The sequence below is a fragment of the Felis catus genome, chromosome C1 (genome assembly GCF_018350175.1).
Source record: "Felis catus isolate Fca126 chromosome C1, F.catus_Fca126_mat1.0, whole genome shotgun sequence".
Lineage (NCBI taxonomy): Eukaryota > Metazoa > Chordata > Mammalia > Carnivora > Felidae > Felis > Felis catus.
This window is the reverse complement of record NC_058375.1, coordinates 133296069-133317424: the sequence shown is the minus strand read 5'-3', so window position 1 is coordinate 133317424 and position 21356 is coordinate 133296069. Positions and strand designations below refer to the sequence as shown.

General features: G+C 33.7%; 1 protein-coding gene and 1 non-coding gene across 2 annotated transcripts in view; one reads left to right on the top strand and one right to left on the bottom strand.

The window, feature by feature from the left end:
* Positions 1-21356, top strand: part of LRP1B (LDL receptor related protein 1B) — a 1940511-nt gene that overhangs the window by 74643 nt on the left and 1844512 nt on the right. The window lies entirely within an intron of this gene.
* On the bottom strand, positions 2553-2656 carry LOC111562177. The gene has a single exon (XR_002745221.1). It is a non-coding gene; the product is annotated as a small nucleolar RNA U13 (small nucleolar RNA).

Below are 21356 nucleotides of genomic sequence, written 5' to 3'. Positions count from 1 at the left end.
ACACAGACCTGAGTTTCTTTATGAATAAAACTGTCACTATAAGAATGACTATAATGATACTAGGTTTATAAATAATAGGAAAAAATGATAAATAGTACCATATATTTAAGGAAGAGTTTATACATTTGTGTATACATTAATTTAACAGTTTGATCTTCTGGGTTTCCAGGGACTAAAGCTATACATAGCAACAAAACAATCTTATGGAAATAATTTCCCCAATTAATTCACATAATTTAATTAATGTGCATAATTTACATAATTATTTTCATCTACATGAAAATTAAGACTTAAACATTATAACTTGAATAATTTTTTAGCCAAATCATTCAAATATTAAAATATATGGTATTCAAAATAGCAAATATGTTAATTAACCCCTGACTTTCTACAGAACTTTAAGTGTGAGATCTTGGAGGAAAACTCTGCTCCCCAAAACCCAAGATCTACATCATACCAGAGAATCATATGTATCCTTTCCTCACTATTGAGAAAGAAAAAATAATATTTACATACTTACACCTAAAAGACATAAGCCCAGAAATTCAAGGAGTGATTACAATATTGATTAACCATCAAATTACTCTTAGTTATTTTTTACTTCCACATTAACTAAGTTTGAAATGTAAGAGTTTTAACTTTTAAAACATGCATATTTCAGTGTTTGCTAATATTTTCTTATTTGGGTATGATTATCAGGTTTTCCATTATACCTAATTAAAAATACATAAAATACATTCAGGGAGTCCTCTTTTCCACTTATGTAAAATATCTTTCTCTATTTTCTATATCTTTTGTGGTCCAAAATGTGACATGAGTTTCATTACAGAAGATTTGCTTTTTGAATTTTATTATCAGCATAAATTTTATTTATAACCAGCACTTCTTTTAAGTAATTATAATGATGCAATCAATGTGATTACTTTTGAATGCTTTCAAAATATTTATAACACCAGTTGCATTCTTCCTACCAAGAAGGTGATAGGAAGCTCGTCCTGATTTTTGGCTCTATAGGCATGGCTACCAGATCTTGTTAAGTGAATTTGTCTGAAGTAAACTCTAGTTTAATGAGAATGAAGTATCCCGGAGTACTATTCATGTTTTCCTTTTGATGCCATTTTTAGACAATTAGGGGAAGTTGGAGATTTATAATCAGGGTACAGAATGGTTCACAATGCCATGTGGCTATAAGAATGCACATGGCTACTGTCTTAAGACACTGCTGTAGGCCTTAAGATACATTTTTTACATACTCTAAATTATTATAAATAACAATCATGTAAAAAGATCAGCTGTCTTTTTATACAGAAGGAAATTTAGACTCACACTAAGTCCAACAAACAGTAAGTGTCAAAGTTCCACAAAGTCTAGATGTTAAATCTTTCAATCTCCAAGGTCTTTGTTTTTTTAACTATGATATCACAATGTAGCTTTCTAGAGAAACTAAATTAATACATAATAAAATATAATGTTACAACAATAGAGCATTATCAGAGTTTTGCTTTTTAACAAACATCTCAAAAATGAAAGAAACGTGTTTTTCTCAATATATACTAGCTAGAACCCCATGGGAGGCTAAAAACTTTTTCTAATAATGGCTTATGCACTAAAAACATTTTGGGAATTCTTATTTTGGAATTGCCTTAAAAGCCTATGGCATTTTCTTTTAAACTCAATGCTTTCAAATCTTGATTTCTAAAGTGTAAATTTGATTTTTTTTTGCATAATCAAAAGACTTATAGAGGTCAGATTTGTGAATGAAGTGATAGATTAAACTTGTATTTTGGTTTTGATGTTTAAATTTTGGAACAGATTTTAAGTGATAGGCTGTGTCTAAAAGTAACTCTAAGAGAAATATTTAAAAATAGTTTTCTTAATAGCACCAATAGAAAGTCTGCTATTTATGTCTACATTAAAGAATAGCTTCATTTGGGTTCTTTAGGACCAGAAGAATCATCCACGGTTTATCCACAGTATATATACACACATACACACACACACATACTGACATATATTATATATATAAAACAGGTTTTATATTTGAGTATATATAAGACTATGTCTAACATATGCTTTATATCAAAATGTGTGTAACATATGCAGAGATAGACATGCTAACATGTTGTGTATTCCAATTTTATGAAATACAAATGTGGCAATTTCAATTTAAATCATGTAGATAACCTATGTAACTTAGATGTTACCTAGACTTCTCCCAAAGGAATGACTTATGTTCTTTAGTGATTGAATATGAAGTGACATTTGAGAAGGTCCAGTTGCCAGCCTACTTCTGAGGAGATCTAGCCTGGCCGTCCACATCACCGAAGCAGTCACCACTGTTTGAAAATGAATCAGACTACACTGCCCCTTTATACCTTTAAATACAAATCCTGCAGCCCATTAGCTCACCCACTTCCCTTCCCAAGTTCATAAGCCAGGTGCCCTCCCCAACACCCCCCCAAAATTTTTTTTAAACCTATTTAGTTCAAATAGGGTAAGAATAATTTTAAAATAAGTTTACCTATGGAAATTACTTTTTTTCCCCAAGTTCACATCAGATGGGTAATGTGCCGAGGTCATAACAAGGTTTGAGGGAAGCACATGTCACACAACAGCGTGAACACCCAATCTTCACGCTTATGAACTGTAAAAGGATCCTGCGATTTACTCTTATTAGTAATCTCCTATCTCTTCCCTCCTCTCTTCCTCTCTCCTTTCACCCTTGAGTCCCACTGTCCTCAAAGCAAAAGTAAAGAAGAAATGTGTGGTGGTGGGACAGTGAGTCCTTATAAGAGGAAGGCTAAATTGGAAATAGCTTACAAAGGACCAAAACCCATCTCAAACTATCAGTTTAATTTTATAATTATGTTGCAGAATCATTAAAGAAGCTTGGTCATTACCATCAAGATTTCTTTTCTGGTTTACAAGGTGAGGGGTTAATGACTCATTTACTGAGGTATGCAGTTTTCTTTCATTTTTCACTTACAATTATCTTCACTTGTTTTAAAATGTAATGCAGTCTCCAAAATGTATTGTAGTTCTTCATTATTTCTGTCAATTAAACTTTCTAAATCATAGCTTTAAAATGAATCACAAATAAGAATTAATAGATTTCAATTGCTGAATGCCCACTTCCTGGACGAAATGAATGGGGCAGATTTACTTTTGAAAATCTGCTTTCCATAGCAGCTGGAGCATGAGGGCACAGCAGATGTTAGTCTCTAAAAAGCTAGTATTCACTTTGGAAATGGACTCTGGATGTCGGTGTTGTCTTTCTCCATGGAATGATGTTTGTTGATAGAGCAATGTTGATGCTTATATATTTTTGGCTGAAGTAATGGTTACTTTACAGACCATCTGTGTTCTGTAAGCACTTCAGTGAGATGCCTAGGTTGCCTGATATCTTAAGGCAAAGTGATGATGTAAACAGACAGTAAACTTCCTTCAAGGTTTTCATAGGTAGATCCAATTTTGTATAGATAACACAAAACCAAGTGTCCTTAAATCTAGTCTAAAAAAATACAATGTTCTCTACAAGGAGATATAATGTCTACAAATGTAGAAAATCTCAGTCTTAATCACTGGGGGTAACATTGTACTCATTTGCATTGTTTATGAAATTAAAGTCAACATTTTTTTTTAATGTAGGCTGCATTAGTTCTCTTGTTCACCAGACTTCATGATAATTGACATCTCTCTAACACTTATAATCCAGGTTACTATCTCGGGAGTGGTGGTATAATGAGGTTGTTGCCATAGAAACTTTGCAATCATTGACGCACTTTTACTATTGGAACTTAAATGCTATGGCAAATTTAGAATTTTAAATCATTTAGAAACAGAACAAATTCTGTGGGGATAGTGTATTATTCTTTTATCTGAAATAAACCACTTAGGGAACTAATTATTTTGAAAATTGAGGAAAGGTGCTTATTAGCACAATGGTACCATTTAAGATCTAAGGCTAAGAGAAGAATTTGGTCTAGCCAATGCAATTTGCCAATATAAATTTAGTGTCAGAAAATCCCAATGAACGTCAGTTTGATTTGGGATTGTTAACACTCAAAATAGCATAGAACGGGGGCACCTGGGTGGCTCAGTCAGTTAAGCATCCGACTTAAGCTCGGGTCATGGTCTTATGGTTCATGGGTTCAAGCCCCATATTGGGCTCTGTGCTGATAACTCAGAGCCTGGAGCCAGCTTCAGATTCTGTGTCTCCTTCTTTCTGCCCCTCCCCTGTTCATGCTCTGTCTCTCTGCCTCTCAAAAATAAACAAAAACATTTTAAAAATTAAAAAAAAATAGCATGAAAGGTGTTTATACACACAGAATAAATAAACTTGCTAAGGAAATCTAGAAATCATAGATTGCCTGTCTTTAAACTATCAATTAATTATTAAATTTCTGTTTGAGATTTAAGCAGAAAACATTTTATCCTCCAAATCATGTTAATATTATAATCATATCTGCCTATTCTGTTAAATATGGGCTTTAGAATAAAATGGGTTTTATTGCCTTATTGAACTATACTTGCCTTATAGTCATCATTCTAAAATGCTGTTGCCAATTAGATTATAAACCCTTTGAAGGTAAAGCCCACTGGGATGGTGGCCATTAAAGGGAAAATGTAGATTAAATATCTCAGTAAGATCAAGGAACCCTGTTTCATCTGGTTTTGCACATGCATCACTGTTGAATATGAGTTTTCCACCATTATGGATTGTGGCATATGATAGAGGATTACAGTGATTGTATATTATGTACTGGATATCAGCTTGTGGTAGTCTCATTTTTATTCTATATGAATAATGTTTCCAGGCAGAAATACACTAAGTTATTGCATGAGAGCTAGTTGCCTGTACATTTATTAAATAATCATCCATATGGCAAGAGTCAACACTATGTTTAGAGGAGAAAAGTGAGTTCTAATTAAGGAAGATCTACTTGAATTAACAAAAGTGAATTCCAACTTTTCAAATTATGTGTCTTTTGAAAATTATCAGTTGTGCAGCTTGGAGTACATTTCTATTTTGTTTTCTCATTTAGCCATGACTTAGTCCATTTAGATTGCTGAGAATAATATGAGGCCCCAAGTAAATTAAGGTTGACTTCACCTCAAGGTTGATTCTATAATTTCTTTCAATATGTTATTCATCTATTTAGTCTAGCTCTACTTCTACGAGTGATAATAACGTAAAGAGCATTTTTTTCTTTCTTTCACTAACTTTGTCCCTGTTAAAGACAATTTAGCCTTTTTAACTGTATAATTCAGTTTTTGTTTGTTCTGTATTTAATCTTACAATGGGGTCTTAAAACTGGAAAATGAATACATATTTGAGTGTTTTTATGATAATAGTAAAACATGTTCTCTAAACTGAAAATAAATTAAATAACCATTTTAAGAGTCCTCAGATGGGCCAGTTTCCTGTAATATCTACTTCTAAGTAATTCTTAACCCTATGGAATATTGTCAGTAATTCAAATATTTTTTAAAATTCATCAATGCATGTTGAAATATTGGAAACATTTTCCTAAATGTTTACAAATGGAATTATTCTGTTACAGAGCATCAAAGAAGAAGCACATTTTCTAGATCTGACCTCAAGCAAATTTCCTTCTTTCTTTCCCTTTGCCAGGTTGGAGTTAATATAGTGGGGTAGAGGAATATAGGCAGAAGGAGAATATCTATGTTCTCTTGGTTTGCTGATAATCTTAGAGGACTGTGTGAGAGAGCAAGATTTTTTTATAGCTTGTACTTGTTCTTGCAAAACATTAAAATGTAGAGAGCTTAGGCAAGGAAAAATATTAGACTTTGATGCTCCATTTTCAGGGACTTGTAAAAAGAAAAAGTTACACCATGTGATTTATTCTCATGACAAGATTGTAAAGAGAACAAGAAGTACAAAAACTCAATCTGTTGTTGTTACATTATTTACATTTGTACATGATGTCTTCTTTATCCTGAATGCCACATTTGAGTTCTTCAAAATGGTAATATAGAATCTTCATAAAGATTTACAGAGCCAACTTCAAACAACTAACTTCTTAATTTAATGGTAATTGTATGGTTTAAAAATGTACTTTCTTTTTGTAGCATATTTTTTTTCAATAGATAGCTCTGTGTATGCTGACATTAAATCATTTTGATGTCCTTCAAAATGCATACTAGCTTACTTAAGTTTTGAAATGTGGAGATCTATTTGGCTCTACATTCAGTAACTTTAAAATTGAAAAATACCAGATATGATTTTCCAAATAATTTTTCAAATCAGTAATCTGTCTTTCAAATGTTAATTGATGATCCCCAAGTCCAAGTATTATGTGAAATTAAACTGTTGCCTTCCTTTTTGCACACGTGGTACATTGCAGAATAAAATGTGATGCTTTCTTTATAAATACGAATGAGCTCAAATGCCTCGCTCATGTTTGAAATGGGTCAAAAGCATTTGCATGAAACATCGTGGAGCCACATCATTTTAGGGAGAATGAAGAGCTTCAAAAAGAAGTTAAGTTCGCACTAATTATTTTTTCAAATAGATACGTTTGTAGGTTTTCCTATAAAATAGGTCCTGTTTGACACTATGAATAAGAGAGCATCTCTTCCCTCACAGTGTCACATTCTGGTAGAAGAAGTGCTAGCTTGAGAAGTTCCAGCTTTGTACTTGGCAAAATAGATACAGCAAGATTTTTGGGAAAAGATTTTTATAGTGATAATCACAGCAGGCTATGGGCTAGGATAATCTAATAGTCTGTCTAAACATGCACGTAAGAAATTATAATGATCAATGATTGCATTGTCACTCCACCAATTTTTTTTAAAAAGACTTTACATCTGCTGCCTTATGTGACTTCACTCTGTGGAATAGTAACATAGAGCTCTTACGTCTAAGAGGAAATTAGTTTAATACATTTAGTTTCATAGCCAGGAATCAGGTACTGAATTCTATGGTCAGGGACTTCTCTCTCATCACAGTATGAGGCTTATGGTTCATTTATTGGAACAAAAGGATTATACCATAGAGGTAATTGGTCACAGGCATAATTAATATCATATAAGGTCAGAATTGGTACAAAAGGACCTTTATAGAGTACACATTATTTGGGGGTGATGTGAATAATGAAAACTATTGCTTTGCCTTGCTTGTCAAATTATGTCTCGACATTCCACTTTCCCTGTGCTCTACTTAAATCTCCTAAGTGAGATTATTTTCTGAGTAAACACTCTCTGATATCTTGTCCTAGTGTGATACAGAACAAGGTTATGTTTTTTGATTACTCCATTACTATCCCAGAAAATTGGTAAATTTCTCCCATATTATCTTTTGCATAAAATATAATTGACAGTGTCCCTGCCCTCTCATACAGGACAGTATGACTAGAACTCAATAAAAGCAGTCTATAGAGTTCTGTCAACTTTTCCAAAAGGGAAGGTGAGTATAATACAAGTGTTATTTATTTGGATTTATAAGAAATAAGTCTAGCACAGAAAGGATAGTTAAGTAGACTAAGATCTGGCATCTACACTGAATTCTAGTTACTGTCACCATGGTTTTCACAATTGCTGTTATATATGACTATTTACCAGGCATTGAATGGAACCCCAAAGTAATTTAGTACTGGATCCTAAGTGCTTGACATAGTAATGTCTCCCTGTTTCTTGGAGTTGGATTCTACACTTGATCTTAGCCAAAAGGCCGAGAAGCAATCTTGGAGTTGGATTCTAATCCAGAGGTGCTACATGCAATAGTTTAGCAACAAACATCTATTTTATAAACAAAACAAAACAACCCCTTCCAAACCCAACACAACTATTTTCTAATCTACTTGTAAAAATGATCAAATATACAGAGTTGAAGGTGTGACATTAATATATTAAATATCAAATGTTGGATGGAAGTAGAGTATATTATGCTAAGCTAAATAAGTCAGAGAAAGACAAATACCATATTATATCACTCACATGTGGAATTTAAGAAACAAAACAGAAGAACATATGCTAAGGGTGGAAAAAAGAGATGGAGACAAATCATAAGAAACTCTTAACTATAGAGAACAAATTGATGGTTGATGGAGGGGAGGTCAGTGGGGATGGGCTTAAATGGGTGATTGGTATTAAGGAGGACACTTGTGATGAGCACTGGTTGTTATATGTAAGTGATGAATCACTAAATTGTAGTTCTAAAACCAATATTACACTATATGTTAACTAGAATTAAATAAAAACTTGAAACAAACAAAAAATAAATGTTAGCATTAGCTAAGCTCCTTTCCATTTCAAAGAAAAAATGCACATAGATAGAAGGAGTATTTTCTGATTTTAGAAGGGGTTCATTTGGAAACTGAATAACTTAAAACCCACTGGAGTACAATTTCATGCCTGGAGATTGTAATTAACTAAGACCTGTAATACTCCTATGAGAACTTCCAGAATGTTTAAGTCATTGGTTACATCTGACTCATTTGTATGGTCACCTTAGTTGTTGCTTTGTTCTTAAATATGATGAAACAAAAATTTTAATTAAAGGATACACACATACACATGCTGCAGCTAAATGGTTGTTTGTATACTATACTAGATATTTTAACTACTTAATGAATATTAGGGAACTATAAACTATGGAGTCTATTGAACTACTTACTCCCTTGAAATCAATTTACCCTACAATAGCAGCATATCACAGGTTCTTATTAAGGGATTTTTTTTTTTTAACTGTGAGGTGCTAAAGAGGATGCTATAGCATAATACACATTTGGTAACTTATACTCCTGTGCATTGCTTCACATCTTGCTAAAAACATATACACATCCCATTGCAAGTAAGTTCTAAAATATAGGGGTCCATCTGCTGATTTTAAAAAAGACTTTTTATATATTCATATGGCATCTATTTTTTTGTTGTTTGCTCTGAACAGAAGACTCTTTTCCCATTTTAGTCAACATTTTACAGTTTGAAATTAACACATTGCTTACCTAACTGTAGTACCTAAAGTGTGGCTAATTGGGTCAATTCACGTAAATTCTACAAATATTCACTGCACTTTAGTGGCATTTAGGTGTAAATAAGGTAGAAAAAATATGACTTCCCATGAAATCTTTATTAAATTCCTTCCTGAACTATTCTCTTCTGTACTCAATTATCTATTCACTTATAGAATCCCCAAATACTGGCATTGCAAGGCAACTTATTCACCTTAAATTGTAGTGTATTTTGTATTAATTTATTCTAAACTAATAATATAATATTAACTAGTAATATTATAGCCTAAAATAAGCAGGCTGAATGATATATTTTGAATTTACTTTCTATGCCTGTTGGGCTGATGATTCTTTTTGCTAACAGTCCTGTTGCTTAAGTACATTTTAGTATTTTACAACAGCACAAGGTCAAGTGGTCCCTCATAATGTCAATCTTGCATATTCTGTGACCATCTTAAACTTTAGTTTATCTCTGTGGGCCCCAGATAAAGCTGGGCTCAACAGTGAAGCCAACTTTAAGCATGAAGTCATAATCAAGGAGACACCAGCCAGACAGCCAAAAATTATTGAAAAGCTTTAAATAATACCTGTTTCTTAAGAAATTATAAAAGAATTGCCTTGCCTGCACCATATCTTCTTGAGAGTCACTTTCAAATGCTTACTGCTTCCTTTGTAGAAAGTAATTACTTGCATGACACCTGCTCTGTAACTCTGCCTCCTTTCTTGTGCTAAACTCTCCAAACATGTTCTGTCTTTCATCTGGCCAAAATACAGGGTTAGTTTTCCCCACACCCCTGCACTGCCAGCATGCATCATAAAGCACATACCTTCCAGGGCACCTGCGTGGCTCAGCTGGTTGGTTAAGCATCTGACTTTGGCTCAGGTCATGATCTCGTGGTCTGTGGGGTGGAGCCCCTTGTCGGCCTCTGTGCTGACAACTCAGAGCTTGGATCCTGCTTCAGATTCTGTATCTCCCTCTCTCTCTGCCCCTCCCTGCTTGCACTCTCTCTCTCCCCCTCTCTCTCAAAAATAAAATAAAACATTAAAAAATTAAAACAACAACAACAACAACAACAAAGCACACAACCTTTCTGGATTTGTGCTTTACTAACCCCATTAGTTCCTTTCTATATTCACTATCTTGCCTTTCTGGCTTTTCTAGTTCTGTGATTCACATATTCAATGGATATGTGACAGTGGGAAGAGGGGAAAATTTTCAATGCTATATTTTGTTTTACCTTTACATTTAATAGCGTGGCTTTTTTTCAAGAGCTTCTTGTTCTTAAAAAGGGAATGACCTATACTAACTGTCCATTCGTTGCACCTGATTTATTATACCAAAGTGGGATGAAGAATAATTTTATGTAATGGCTTCCAAAAGGTATTATTTCATACATTCTGAGGTCAATAAAAGTGATTCTGCTCTCAAGGAACTTAATAAACAGCTGACTAGTGACTGGGGAAAGAGAGAAAGAGAAATTGTTCTTGTTTTCATGAAGTTTATGGTCTACTAGGAAAGATAATATATGTATTATAATTAGCAATAGTGAGTTATAATTACTGCAGGAAATATGTAGACATAGTGACAAAATGAAGAGGGCATTCAGAGAAGTTCTGATTTGGATGAGGGAAAAATTTGAGTTATCCCTTATGGAATATGAAAATGTAAGACAGGATTTGGAGATGATGGGAACAATGGAACATGGATTTGTAGATGGGCAACCACACACAGTCCATATAAATGGCCTCTGTTCTTTTTGGTGATTTTAGTATTATTAGAGTATACAGAGTTTAGTTTACAACTGAATTTTCTTATACATGTTTTCAAAATAAATGTAGAAAATAACTATGATAGTTTTGGTAGGAACACAATGTATGTCCAGAAATCCACAAGAACAACTGAACATATAATTATTCAGATTAAAAATTGCTGTTAATACTTGTTTGTTAATATTTGTTGGAAAACAATTGTATTTACCATGTCCTGTATACATAGCTATGCATATATAGACTATTTTTTCACTAGCCTGTGTGTTTAAACCTCCTGAAGCTATAGAATTTGTAAAATTCCTATACAGAAAAGACAGAGGACTTTACAAATTTGTCCCAACTCTCAGAGGAGTCAGATTGCATTTTTTAATCCACTTCATGATTGTTTATGCTTCTATACCCAAAGGTCATTGGACTTTCCTTCTTGTAATTGTGCCCACCCTATTATTTTCTAAAAGTAATTTTTATTAAGGTATTTTCTCACAAAGTTATGAACCTTAAAGACAACACTGAGAAAAGTACCTAAGTATGTGTCATTATCAGGGTAAGCAAATAGATACTATGCATAATTTTTATAATACTAAAATGCCAAAAAAAATCAAAGTCTGAAACTACAAAAACTATCATTTTTCCCAATATTCAGCCTTAGTTATCAGAGAGCAAGTACTTATTTTTTAAACAATTACTAAGAATTTATTAAGTAACAGCCAAAATATTGGGCACTTTCTCAAAACATAGGGGATCCAAAGACCAGTTGCACATAACAGTTAATCTTGTTCACAATGCCATATGCAAAGGACATTTAATTACACACAAAACAAGACACCTGGAGGAAATCAGTCTAGAGATGGTACTGGGGCTTGGTGATGACCCACATTCTTTTCATTCAGTTTCCCTTCCATCCTCAGTGTTGACTTTCATCTTTTTGCTTTTCATCTGCTGGAGGAAAGGATAAGGAAGAAAAAAGGATGGCAGAAGCGAATTTCTCAGAGTAGCTTTGACATTTTATCACTGAACAAATTTTTTTTCTAGAATCTCTCCAATAGTCTTCTAACATTTCATTGGTCACAATTAGGTGACATGCTCATTCTGAGCTGTCAGAGAGTCTGGGAAGAGAGTTTCTTTAAAGGAGACACATGCTAGTCATAACTTGCTTAGACCAATTGCATCTCATCCTTTTGGACTGAATGTGTTTTCTTCTTCAATAAAGACAGAGTTCTAATTTGAAAGAAAAAGTATCTAAGATGGACATTGGTGGCATAGTGTAGGGATAGTGAATTGGCTAGTGGCTAGTGTCTTTCATATAGAGATAGAAAGCCATACTCTCATAGCTAACTTGCAGAATTGCATCGTGAATTAAGATCTTTAGACTCAAATCCAAATATTCTCATAATACCTAAGAGGTTTTGAAGGAAAGCTTGGCTGCTTCTCGCCCCCCCTCCCCAAGGACATTATTTTCAGAGGACTTATATGTACTTTTAAAAAGTGTCATTTTCAGCTCTTAGCTAACTTCCAAAGTTCAAAACAAATAAAACCAACCTTATTCTTTATTATATGAGACATAGAGAACAGGATCCAAATAGATCACTAATAGTGCGTATCACATTGCAAAATGGTGATGGTGTGTTTTCCAACTTCACAGTGTTCTTTAAACATTTTAGCTTAACATGTAAATACTTTTGCTAAAGTCTAAAAAATGAGCTTGCCTCTGAAAATAGAAGTGTTAGATAAATATGAAATTACATTTATACCTCATTTTAAAAACGAACAATCTTCTTATTACGTTCTTTGCTTAAAGAGCAGGTAATTACAGAAGATAATCCAGGTAATGAAAGCAGATTTTATCTACTTAGTGGTTAATCAAAAAAATAAAATGCAACCAATAAGAGAAATTTTCAAGGAAATCCATACAGAGTTGTTGGCCTTATCTATGAAACTATTGTAATTATATATTTTCTTTAAGGGAAACTTGTTGGAGTAAAACTAAAATTATTATTTTTAAACTAAGGAAGGTATTTTATATCATTTAAAATTTACCATATCCTGATATTTCTCTAGCTTCTAATATTAGTGTATTTTTCACACAAATGAACTGTGGTAATAGCCTAGAAACCGTATATCCACTTAAAGTCTTGAAAGGTGAAATTTTTAAGTGACGAAATTCCCCTAGAGGCTAAGAATAAGTTAGGGACAAAAATACCAAGTGGATAGTACGTTGTATTGCTAGCTCATTTTTCATTAAGTCAACTTGCATATTCTGGTTTTACAGTTCTATAGGATTCGTATAAATAATTCACACTTGGTTCAAAATGTGGAAATAATTGGTGGGAGATTATTTGTAGTATTTTTGTTTCCAACATTGAATACCTTTCCTGTAACGTGGAGTCTTGAGTATTTTTTAAAACATCAAATTCTCATGATCTTTCTTATATACAATTATTTTAATCTCTGTGCCCACAGAACTTGTGTGATGCACAGTTTGTATGCTGTACAGTCAGCGTGATAGAGGGAAGAGGATATAGGGTTCGAAATCAAAAAGGCTTTGCTCTTGAACAGAAACCTGAGCCTGTTTTGTCACCTGTAAAATGGTGGTGATCGTAGCTCAATTACACAGCTGTTCTGAGGATTGGAGATAACACAGGTAAAGAGTACATATCTGATCCTCATAACTTGAAATTGATCTATTATTACCCTTTACAGGTTTAGGAAACCAAGGCTTAGAATCATGTGTACAGTTGTTATTTGTAAGTAAATAATTAAAGGCATATGTAAATATGATATTCAACTTTGACTTGTTTCTGACAAAGATCAATTTTTTGAATAAGCGATTAATGAAGTCACGCTTTACTTTTAATATAATACAAAAAGGCTAATTGTTCATATTTGCATATTTTCTCTTTATCCATAAAGATGGTAAATACATCTGGCACTTTGCTTTTTTGCGACAGTAATTCACAGCTAAAAATTTTGGATATATGATGAAGCCAGTGTGATATACTAATAAAACAAGTCTGATTATGAAAAATCGGAGAAAAAAATAAACAAAACCAAAAAAGTGAAAAAACAGGCACCACACCAAAAACCAAATCATGAACCAAATCCTGTTTTCTGAAAATAGAAGTGTGGTGGTCCTCCTCTGGCCACGGTTTAGCTTTCAGGGGTTTCAGTTACCTGCAGTGAACTGCGGTCCGGGAGCAGCTGATACTACTCCTGACATGTGGTTAGAAGATCATTAGTAGCTTACACTACATCACAGTGCCTGCACCATTCACCTCACTTCATCTCATCACGTAGACATTTTATCACCTCACATCATCACAAGAAGGGTGAGTACGGAACAGTAAGATATTTGAGAAAGAAAGAGAGCGACCACATTCACATAACTTCTATCACAGTACTATATATTGTTATAATTGTTCTATTTTATAATTAGTTATTGTTGTTAATCTCTTACTGTGCCTAATTTATAAACTAAACTTTATCATAGGTATATAGACATAGGAAAAAGCGTAGTATATAGAGGTTTCAGTACTTTTGATAGTTTCAGGAATCCACTGGGGGTCTTAGAACATGTCTTCTGTGGATAAGGGGTGATTACTGTGCTAGATAAATATGAACCTTAATGTATCATACTGATAATTCATTTGATAACTGACTTAAAAAATATATTTTCAAACATATTGTAATTGCTTAAACAGATTAAGCTTGGCTTCTGTATGTCAGTTAAACTCACATTTATGTTTTCTTAATCAGATGCATATGTCACATTCTTCAAAAATAGTTATTGGTTCCCCACTGCCTATAGAGTGACAACTAAACTATTACATTTGAGATGCATGATAACATCCCCTCAACTCAGTATTCTTTCCCCTGTCTCAGACCATATTTGTCCATGAACATATGTTCCTGTCATATGCTTCCCACCTTCTTTCCAAAGTATTTGAAAATAAGGCCTGGTCTGTTTGAGCTCATTCTCTTCCTAAAGCATCAAAGCATAGAATGCCCTTTCTTCACATACCGACCCTTCCAAATTTATTAAAATATCAAATATTTTCACAAAGCGTTTCTCAATCCTTTGAAATTTTTGTAGTTTTTTTCTTGTTTGTTTCTTTTCAGTTGCAAGACATTTTGCATCTATGCATTTCACCATTCCTTATGTTTTACAGTTATGTCTGTCTTATACATGAATATGCAAACATTTTTAGGAAAGGCCATATTTTATAATTTCCTGTGTGTTCCACAGTATCTATCCAAGGATATTGTAGATTCTCAATAAATAATTGCAGAAAGAGCTAAAAATTAATGTAATATTGATTGCATAACTAATACTTTTATCTTGCTGGCACATTTTTTCCCTTTAAAAGAATGTAAGCTCCATGCTCTGAGGATTTGTCCATTGCGTTCACTAATGTATTCCCAGTACCTAAAAAAGTTTCTGGAACATAGAAAACACTCAATATTTCTTGACTGTAACAATGCATTTATCTGTATAAGTCAAATAATCATTAAACAAATATGCTATTAGGACTAATTCACCAAAAATTGATGTTTTAAAAATGCTAATAAAGTATTGAGAGACTCTGATCATCTGTGACTAAATTTTATGAGTTGAGAGTGAGTCCTGATTTAAAAGAATATTAAAAGAACTAATGGCTGAAGCACTATCCAAATCTAAGCATCAGAGGGTTTTACTAAATTATACTTTACTACACCTCAACTAGTAGAGTTTTCACTCAAATCTATGGCTTATATTAGCTGTTATAATTATGCTAATTCCTCATATACCATTTACAGTACATTGCTCATCTCAAGTTAGACCGTGTACTGAAACCAGCTAATAGTTTATATAGACTAAATGCAGTTGGTAAGATTTATTTAGGATTGATTGCTGAAACAGAAATAGATAATTATCCTAATTATATTTTTTGTGAATCATAGCTAATGTAGGTATCCTATCCTTAAATTTTAGATATCAAGCAGTATTAACTGATATCCTTGATGCAAAATTTGAAAATAGGCATGTATGAATTTTGTTCTATGGAAGTTATGTTTCAATGATTTTATATATAAATTATAGTCTTGTGTGTGTATTCAATGGTTATGTCTATCTATATTTCTATATCTATATCTATAGCCTTAAATTAAAATGTTGAGGTGCTGTGAGTTTCAAAACTGCAAGGAAAGCTATAGGAAATCTCTTAGTGAATTACTTTTGATATGTGAATAGTTACTAATTTTCATGTTTCGCACAATTTGGTTTTGGTGTATATGAACGAATTTTATACACATATGTATTCTTTAGACAGAATGAGAAAAAAATAATATCTGAGTACTTAATTTTGAAACTACTTGCGTTTGTAAAAGGTCATTTCAGGCAGAAAGAGATAGTGTTCCTATAAAGTACAGCTTGCTATCTGTGTGCTAATTGAGCTTATCTCTTGCCTGAAACAGAATTATCTGTTCTTAGGCTTAAGAAAAGCTGCTATATTCAGTACAGTGATATTTACAAAAGATCTAGCTTGGTAGACACTTTATCTTTCTGTGTGGTTCCTTGTCTTTGTTAGGCAGAAAAGAATTACATGGTATTATTCTTAATTTGCTGAAAAGGTGAGATATTTTACTAATGAAATGAAAATGATTGCTGGAATATGTTTACATGCTAATAAGTGGAAGAGACTCAGAGGTTGAAAATACCCTCTGAGTTTTGTTCTTATAATTCCTCTTTAAAGATCTGTACTGAAATAGCTTGCCCTTTTGTTGTAATTCATGTAAATAATCCTAAATATTGCATTTACATTTTCTTTTAAAATTACTGCCAAGTAAGATATGTCAAGCCTACAGAATTCTAGGTATATATGAAGCTAAGATCAAATAAAGGGTAGTTTACTGAAAGCAACATAAAAGGAAGATTATTTAAATTTCCTTCTTCCTTCTAACCTGACATTTCTTTTTCCCCACCCCAAGTCCATAAGAAAATGTTATCTGAGATAATGGGCTAATTATCATAAACTCCTATAATCACCAGGGAATAAACATTACGGACAGTAGAAACCTAAAATAGAAAGCTACAGGGCTCTATATTACTCTCTCATTCTTGACTAAACTTATTGAAACAAGATAGCTGTTATTACCCAACAAGAGAACCAGCCTTGAGCTTAACCAAACTAATGAGAGGTCAACACCCTCTTGAAATGTGGAAAATCACAGAAGAGTAATTAATCAGATTGGGCAAGAGGGGAAGAGAAGAGATAGAAAAAAATATTTCACAAAGGCAAAAAAAAAAAAGAATGTATAGGGGAATTAAAAGGAAATGGCTTTCTTGATGACAATGAGATGTTAAACTTTGTTACATAAATACGACGTTGTATCCAATCTTGTCTATACTACCTAATATGTAGGGTTGACAGATGAAATATGAGATACCCAGTCAAATTTGAATTTCAGATAAGTATTTGTTGTATCTGAAGCTCAAATTTAGCTGAGAGTCATGTATTTTCATTTTTTAAGTCTAGAACCCTATCTGAAGACACATTGTTTTTTGTAAAATGTTCTGATGTTTTCTTTATAACTCCACGACCAAGGGGAAAGTGCCACTGGTAGAGCCATTTCTAAAGGCCCTAAGTGTGTCTATTTCTAAGAACTAACATCTCTTTTTCAGTTATGTCATGTGAAGATGTCGAATAATAGCATTACATTTTCACCCTTGGAAAATGACACATTTTGGCTCTTGCTGAGATACTTCTGAACACATTAAGTACCGTATTAGTTACCTAAGGGATCCTATTTTGATGCAACTTTTTATTTCCTTAGCATTCAGATCACGTGTAATAGGTTAAAGGGTAACTAATAGCATTGCCACTGAGTGAGGACTGCAGGACAGATCCAATCAGCCAATGGCTTGTGGACATGTATGACCAAAGGTCCAGAGGAGGGCAATGCACTCCAGTGACTTCAGGCCTGTCCTGGATAACTGTCCAATCACAATTTACCCATAGTATTATATTTACATCGACTATACTCAGATACAATTTGAGGTATTGAATGTATGAGTTAAATTAATAATAGAAGTCACGTTAATTTGGGCATTGCAAAATGGCCGACCTGCAGCCTCAGTGCATGTGGGCAAGCTATAAGAAACACACAAAGATGGACATCTCTCCCAGGTACTTTATTAACAAGAAAGTATATGAATAATAAGATGTCCTAAGATATATAAACATGTAAATATGTAGCATACGACAGAGAAAATGATTTTTACTTTGTGCTTTAAGTTTACATATAATGATTGTATGCCTGGAGCACAAAAAATACTCTTAACATTTTTCTTTAGTGCCTAACTCAGTTCCTGGGTCTTTATAAGCACACCGTAAATTACTTATTGAATGAATAGATACATTTCCTGCCTTCAGTGAGTTCACAGTCCAGTGGAGCAGATGGATATAGAAAGGCATAAAAATAGTCTTACTGGTGTCATGCTAATATGGGAGAAATGATGAGGCACATATAATCCATCCATGTAGGGTGCCCAAAAGGCATCTTGAGAAAATGGATCTTTGAACTAAGTGGAGTTATTTAAGGAAAAATAGGTGAAAAGGATGGAGAGGATGTAGAGAGAGTTTATGGGCACAGGGCTGGATGTGAGAAGTCCTGTAAATGTTGTGAACTTCACTGAAGTAAATACTTCTGAGGTATAAATTTTAATGCAGAAAGGACAAAAAATCGAAGCCAAAAGCTTGGAGGGCCTCATTTTATGTCATACTGAAGAGCTTGGACTTTATTCTATAAACCGCTGGGAATCATTGACAGATTTTAAGCAGGGCCTAAAAAGGTCAGATGTGCAGTTTAGTTGGAGCATTTTGCCAATTATGTGGCGAATAGATCTGAAAAGGGCCAAATTGCGGCAAGATGATCAGGAAAGTAACTAGGAGACTAATCAAAGATCAAATGATAAAGCTGGGAAGGTTATTGGTAAAAGTAGTTGGTTGAGGGAGGAAGTACTCAGGTTGAAGAAATATAAAGTGAATTTAGAAGAGCTTGTTGATCAGTTCAATGCATAAATAAGGAATGCAGATATGTCTAGCAACAAGTTGTATATATGACTGTGAATACAGTAAGTAGGAGAAGTCTTAAGTTGGAACAAGTGAATTGAGGTCCATCAACTTAGAGATAAACTCCTGAATGTGTATGGGATCACCCTGAAGACTGAGCATGTGTCTTCAAGAAATGGAAGATGAGAGAATGTCAAAATTGAAAGTTCAGGTTGGGGAAAAGGAGGAGGAGGAAGAGGAGGAGGGTAAAGAGGAAAAGGAGGACATAATGATCAGAGAGGAGAGAGGGAAAATAGAATAGTGTGAATCATGAAGACAGGAATATAGAAAAAATTGAATAATGTGCCAAATAGAGCACAGAGATTCTAAAAGACATATCTCCATCCACATCTTTTTCAGAATATCTTTATAACACAAAACTTAACATAGCTTCATTTAATTTTCTCACCCTTGTTTGGAGAGAACAGATTTTAAATTAGAAAGGTGCTTATCCCAGACTAGTCATGACATTTGATAAAGATTTTTTACCCTGTTTAATGTACAGTCTAGGAAAATTTCATTATGAACTGATTAGAATTTAAATGATACCTGTTTTAAAACATCTTTTCATACTGCATATATTTATAGGACAGATTATTCAAGTTCCTAAGTCTATCAGGAAATTAATTTACAGTTTAAAGTGAACTAAATATATACTGTGTGTGCATCTAAATTCCTCAAGAGAGAAATTATATTTTATCAAGCATAAAATACATATTTAAATATTATCTGTTTACACATGCTTACATGATAAACTCTAAGAGCCTTTTCAGACTATTATGGGATATTCATTAAACACAGTAAAATGTACTGCTTTCTTGCAAAAGGAGATACTTTTTCTGATTTCTGACTTTAATAGTGCTTTACAGAGACTGTACATTTAAGGACCAGTAACTGAGTGGAAGAGATTCATTGGGAAATAAACTGAGGAGAGATCAGGAAAGCTGGGTGAGAGGAAGGGTCAGAAAAACTGATAGGGCTAGTACCACAACTGTCATAGGATTGGAAGTAGTGAGGCTAAGACAGAAGATTCTACTTGATTTATTTATGTAGACACACAAATCCCTTGGCCATTTGTGTTCTCAGAAATTTCTTGCTGGACATCTCCTTCTTTAAGGTTAAGCTTACTGTCATGCTGTATCATGCTGTATGGGTTTATGAACCTCTGTATCTTGAATTTTTTCATCCTTACCCCTTCTCATCTCTGTCATTTGCTACCCCTTCATCAAGCCCACAACCTTTTCTATATCCCTCCTCCCCACCGTATGTGTACACACACACGGAAATAAAGGAAATGTACAGATGTTTACATACATATGAATAATATATATATTTCCTTCCTAATGTGTATAGATGATACGTGTGTATTTGCATGTTACGTATATGTGTGTGCATGGGTAAGAAAACCATGAGATTCTGATTATTCACCTTTTCCATTTTCTGTGATTTGAACATTTCATTTAACAAAAGGGGAAGTTCAGAAAGACATGATTTAACTTGTGTTGCAGGACATACACTCAGACTCATGTGACCCCTGGAAGAGCTGTTCTAAATCACTAAACTTCAATGATAGGATTGTTCTGGCAAGATCACCTAGGACACTGGTCGGCAGTGGCCAGTCCTGGTCTCTCCAGCAAGGAATCTCAGCTGGTGGGCTCTTCCTATCATTTTAGGATTGACTTGACTCCCCCAAATTTGCATTCACTGAATCATATTATCAAATTCCTATTGCTTTTTTGAGAATAAAAATTCTCTTAGTGATGGTACTTACTGTGATATTTGATGGACTTTTCTGAAATTCAACTTCTATGAGAGAACAAAGTCAAAGCAATTTTTTAGAAGTTTGATTCATCTCCCCTGTGTTTGGTAGAATGGAGTTTAGTATACATGTGAGAAAATGTCTCACATACTGACACATGGGCAGTAATTCAGGCATTGGATTTCAGTACTGATATCTTTATGTTTGTTTTTTTTTCCAGAGTTTTCTTGGAAAGAGATTGTTACCCATGGACAATATGGAAAAAAAACAAAAAAACAAACAAACAAACAAAAACCCCCTAAAGCTTCAGACATTATACTTCCAAAATATTCTTTAAATAGCTATAAGAGGGGCACCTGGGTGGCTCAGTAGGTTAAGCATCAGACTTTGGCTCAGGTCATGATCTCACCATTTGTGGGTTCAAGCCCCGCATCAGGCTCTGTGCTGACAGTTTGGAGCCTGGAGCCTGCTTCGGGTTCTGTGTCTCCCCCTCTCTCTCCCCCTCCCCTATTCATTCTCTCTCTCTCTCTCTCTCTCTCTCTCTCTCTCAAAATAAATAAAATTCAAATAGCTATAAGATTATTTCAGGTGGCAAAAAAAAGTTTATATAAACAGCTGTGCATTTGACAACTTAAAAAGAAATTAAATCCAAGGTAGTTAACATATAGTGTAATAATGGTTTCAGGAGTAGAAAAGTTCATGATTCCTCACTTAGATATAACACCCAGTGCTCATGCCAACAAGTGCCCTCCTTAATGCCCATCA